The sequence below is a fragment of the Pteropus medius genome, unplaced genomic scaffold, assembly GCF_902729225.1.
Source record: "Pteropus medius unplaced genomic scaffold, Ma_sr-lr_union100, whole genome shotgun sequence".
NCBI lineage: Eukaryota > Metazoa > Chordata > Mammalia > Chiroptera > Pteropodidae > Pteropus > Pteropus medius.
Genome location: NW_024355990.1, coordinates 2,244,181 through 2,249,617, shown reverse-complemented (window position 1 = coordinate 2,249,617; position 5,437 = coordinate 2,244,181). Strand labels below are relative to the sequence as shown.

General features: G+C 61.7%; 1 protein-coding gene across 1 annotated transcript in view; it reads right to left on the bottom strand.

The window, feature by feature from the left end:
* Positions 1-5,437, bottom strand: part of RBFOX3 (RNA binding fox-1 homolog 3) — a 307,062-nt gene that overhangs the window by 227,683 nt on the left and 73,942 nt on the right. The window lies entirely within an intron of this gene.

Genomic DNA, 5,437 nt, shown 5'->3' with positions numbered 1-5,437 from the left:
GCCAGGGGGAGGGATGGGGTGGAAGGCAGAAGGCCGAATGACGAAGTCACCACGAAACCCCTCCCCAGGCCCCCGACGCTGGACCCACATGAGGGAAGCAGGGAAGCGGAGAGCCAGGGTCTCAGCCCACCGGGCTCTGGCGTCCAGCTGGGGACAGGAGCAGGGCCGGAGGAGTGGCAGGCCCCTGCTTGCCCAGGGCCTCGAGGTCAGGGCCACACCGCCAAAGCCACACACAGCCTGCGGTCTGGACTGCTGCCAACAGGTGGATCTTCGTGGGGGGAGCCATGTCTTCCTCCTCCCCCCGCCACACTGACGGCACCCAGCGTGTGCCCCGCACAGAGCCCCCCGTGGCTCCAGCCATGACGGCATGGAGCCCTTCACGGGGGCGGACAGGGGACCCCCGGCTGTCGACCTTCACGCTCTGGAGTCTCCTCACTTGTGGTGGAGGCTCTCAAAGTAACTTGGGGGTCCACAGAGGCCTAAGTTTCCCAGGAAGGCCAGACAGGGGTGGGGGGGCCAGAACGGTGTGATGCCAGAGGAGGCCTCCGAGCTGGGAAATGCCGGGCGTGGTGCAGGGCGCAGATGATGCATCGCAGAACCGTACACTTGAAACTCATATAATGTTATTAACTGCTGTCACCCCGACAAACTTAATTTAAAAGGAGTGGATTTTAAAAGTTCTCATCGCCATAAATCTATGTGAGGTGGCGGATGTTACTAGACGTCGTGGTAATCATTTTGCAATATCTACACGTGTCCAATCCTCTGCGGTACACCTTGAACTAGTACAGTTACACGGCGACTATATCTCAACGAAACCAGGAAGAATTCCAGAGTGGTGGCAAAGGTCTGATACTCACTGTTAAAAACGTTCACGATGCCCAAACCAAACCGAGGGGCTCGCCCCATCAGCAGCCCATCAGGACAAGGGGTTCGGCGAGGCCCCGCTTTCTCACTTTTGTCCGAAGCGAGCCCGTTCCTGTGGGCCGGCTCCGCCCTCCCGCCCTCTCCGGGCACCTTTCGGGGACACTGGCGTCACCCTCCTCCACTTCCCAGGGTCCAGATTCCACGTCAGTCCCTGCTCCCTCCAAAACCTAAGCTAATCACCAAAATCGGAGTTTCCAATGGGACTCAAAAGCGAAACGTGCTATGTCGTTAACCGACACACAGCGTCTCACGTCAGTAGTAAAGATTCTAGGGAATGTGGAACGTTCTGGATAATTTTAAACCACTCTTGGACAACTAACTTCATTCCTGGCCCCCCTCGTGCTTCAGAGTCCTCATTCCAGCAAAAATAATCGGGGTTCTACTACTCTGGCATCTGTGGGAGTCTGTGACAGCTTTACAGTAGCTGGCATCTTCTGTTTTCACACCAGCGTGTCTAATGACAGTGTACCTTTAGGCATTGCTGAAACGTTGCTATTCGACATCTAAGAGAATGGGAAGGGCCTCGTGCAATTTACACGTCCTCCGTGCCGTGTCTGAAGCTTGCGAATGGAGGGGTGTAATTTGGGAAGCAATCTTCCTCAAGGTTGGGGAAGCGGTTTTTGGAGGAAAAGCTGGAGGCTGTGTGACCCTAGTGACAGCCGAGCTCAGGCTGGAGGCCCAGAACGCCTGCCCTGAGGCTGGGACCAGTGCCCAAGGGACCCCAGGCCCCAAACCAGAAATGTTCCCAAACCACAGGAGAACTCAGGCCAGTGAGGGCCGGCTCGCCAGGCTGCGTGGGTTTCAAGCACCTCTTGGAAGATACGTGGGGGCTGAAGCCACGGACGCGGATGAGAACCACGGGAGAAGCCGATGACAGAAAAGAATGGGTGACGAGTGAGGAGTGGTCACGCCTGGGACACGGCAGGAGTGGCTGGGAGGCAAACCTGGCCAGAGGAACACGCAGAGGCCCACCCAGAGCGAAGACGAGACCGGGGACGCCCCGGAAGCCCACAGAGCGGCGTTTCCAGAAGGGGGTCGGACGCTTCACACAGGCCCGGCAGACCAGGCTTCCAAGGGACCCAGCTGTCCCCTGGCCCCGCCCACCCCGTGAGACCGTCTCACTCGCTGCTGCTGCGTGGGGACACGCTCACGCGGTCCCTGCCCAAGATCCCCGTCACTCTGTCACGGCTGCCTGCTCTTCACGGCACTCGTTGCACACCGTGATCACATCCTAGTTTGCTTCCTCATCGCCATGGGCGGTGAGCTGGGCGCTGGGACATGTTTTGTTCACCACTGTTGACCCAGTGACCAATGAGTGCTAGGTCCTCAGACGTCTGCTGGGTGCGTGAGGACGGAGCGGGTGAGGCAGTGGGAAGACAGAGCCCTGAGGTGCAGCCAGCAGCCCAGGATACCTGGGGGACAAGCCCCCACCCGCCCACAGACGCCCCCACCCTCCAGGCAGTCAACCAACCTGGAGACCCTGTGCCACCAAGGGCATGTCCTGCGTGGCCCCTCAGCAGTTATGTCTACTGGGGAAGCTGGTGACCACACAGGGTGTCTGAGGGGTGAGGCCGACTGTCCCCCCACCTTGCCCTGGCTACCTGGGGGGCCAGGGCAAGCTGCGTCTCGTCTCCTCCCTCGGGAGCTCGCGGGCGAGGAAACTGCCACCACTCAGGCGGTGACGGCCCCACCTCTGCTCCTCACCTGCCGGGCACTGGGGCCTGGGCGGGAGGGCAGCCGTGAGGTGCCCTGATTTAAACGGGTGATTCCGATGCACGCTGATGGGCACTGAAGAGGACACACAGAGCCGGGGGACCCGGGAAGGGCGGCAGCGGGCTGGGGTGTGACTGGCCTCCTGAAGGAGTGACGGCAGAGCAGAGGCTCGACGGAGCAGAAAGTGGGGAGCCGACTGCAGGAGGAGGCTCAGGCAGGGGACCCCACTGGCCAAGGCGAGGGGCCGTGGGCGGGGCCACCCACACCAGCGGGGAAGGAGGCGCAGAGAGTCGGGGGCGGGACACAGGGAGGCCGTGGGCATCCTGGGGCTTCAGAGAGGGACGCCTGAGTCCAGGAAGGTGGGCAGAGGTGCGGGCTGAGAGTGGGGGGCGGGGCGGGGCAGAGCTGGGGAGGGCTCCGGGGGGGCAGACGGCGCAGCGGGCGCCATCGGCAGCTGTTACCCCCTTATATCCGAGCCGCCGGTATCTGCCCGGCGGAAACGTGGCACGTGGTAATAGGATTTTGATGTTGAACAGCCAGTGTTTTCTCCGAGACTGGCTTTCCGTCACAAATGTCACAAACGTCACAAACAGAGGGGACCGACCTTAATGGGCTTCTAACTTTTGGAAAGCGCAAAGAAATGGAGAGGGTGAGGCTAGAGATGTGGCGCTCGCCCTCCCCACGGCTCAGGGCCTGCCCCGGCCCAGGCTGGCTTTTCCAGGGAGGGGCCCCAGGGAGCTCAGAGGAGGACGTCACCTCCAGGTCACAACGCCAGTGGGCCTGGCTGGGCGTGGCAGGCACAGGAATGACACCCCCAGGCCCTCCTTTGGACCTGGAGTCCAGACTGGCCTGAACTGACCAAGACCTCCCTCTCTGCTGCGTCCTCAGGGGTCCGGGGCTCCCCACAGCCTGCTGTGTCCTGGGGGGCTAATGCTCCCCTCCTGGGGCCGCGGCTCCCTCCCTGGACACAGCACGGTCCAGCCTGAGCACTGGGGAGATAAGTTACACGTCTCACATATACACACCTGTATATACTTCATGTGTACGTACGTATATACGTGTACACGTGTGCATGTGTGCATACGCACACACACACTGCCGGCTACTGTAACATTTGCACAAACATTCTGAGAGAATTCCCGGAGGGCCCTGTCCTGGGAGGAGTCTAGCCACAGGAGAAGGCTGCCTGATCCCGTGTGGGCACCTCCCCGGCCGTCCCCAGCTCCCTGAGCACAGGGGGCAAACGGGGACTCAAGGCAGTACCAGCGCACAGAGGACTTCTCGGCAGGACGAGCCTCTCCCACCGACTCCCGTCCTGGCTGCCTGCCCAGGGGCCACCCCTGCCGGCCAGGCTGCCAGCTCACAGGAGGGGCCGACCGCAGGCTGCGGGGTGGAGGCCATCGCGAGGGTCCCGCACAGACGGGAGCTCCAGTCCTGGGCTCGCCTGTCTGCACCACATCCCCGCACCCAGGAGCTTCGGCACCCCCTCCCCCGCCTCGTCAAGGAACTTTCCGGAGAAGTGGGTAAGTTCTGTGCCTCAGTCTAGCGATGGTGATACAGGCGTGTACAGCGGTCACGACCCTGAGGACTGTACTCAGACCCACACATCTCATAGTACGTAAATTACTCTCAATGTTTAAATTTAAAAACAAACACCTCCTGGACCGAGAGTAGATCTTGAGTCAAGGCTGTTCTCAGGCCCGAAGCTACCAAATGGCTGCAGAGCCCTCCCATTGGCCAGAGTCAGCGACAGGAGCCCAGTCAATATGCCTGGGGAGAAGCAACGGTCAGTGTAGTGAGGCCGCGGGTGTCCCACACTCGGGGTGGGAGACACGCCCCAGGGGCCATCAGCCACCCGCGGCCTCAGTCTGGACCGCTGCGCGTCAGCTCTTGCACTGACAAGGGGAGGAGGCGGCATGACATGGGCACGTGTCCTCACTGCTGACCCCTGCACTGGCCACCTTGCTTGCTCGGAGTAGGGGCTGGAATCCACGCCTGGCCTCCCCCGGTCAGCACCAGATGGGGACGGCACACAGTGCACGGGGTGGCGGTGCTGAGACCGTGGCCTACGGAACAGGACAGGCGAGGCCCGCCCGCAGCTGCGCGCCTGCCCCTCTGCAGCCCGAGGGCCACTCCACCGGCCGCCCAGCCAACACCCAGACTCTGCCGAGACCTCCCCAGCCGAGAGGGGGCTGCAGGACTCCAGGGGGCCCCCTCTCCCTCTGGCAGTGACGAGGCCCTGGTCTTGGTCTGGACTCCTTGGAAGTAGCAGATATTAAGCTTGGGAGGGCTCCAGAGGGTCACGATCAGAACAGCTGTTGACGCTGGGCAGACGACAGTGCACGGCCGCAGAGCGGGGTGGGGGCAAGGGCCACCACGACCCACCTTCCCTCTCCTAATCTGCTCCCTTGGCCAGAGGCTGTCTGCCCACCTCCCGCCCTATCTTCCGGGTGTGAAGCACGGACCTCGGTCTAGTAGAGAGGAGGCCTCTCTACTTGAGCCCAGGTCAACTCAGACCCTGCTATGGCCTTTAGCCGGCTCTGCCAGTGGGATCCTGCCCATGACGTCTGCCTTCCTAGGACTTCATTCTCCTTCTGAGCTCTTCTGGGTGGACACTCACAACCCGCGGATGAGACCTGGCTCACGGACAGCTCCAGAGAGGACAGCAAGCTCTCCTCAGAGGCAGCCGGGCTTGGCAAAACCAGGAGGGCACGTCAGAGAAAGGCTAAGGTCACCGGAGACAGCGACTTCACTTGTCCACTCATGCATCCTTCCATCTGCCACCCATCCATCCATT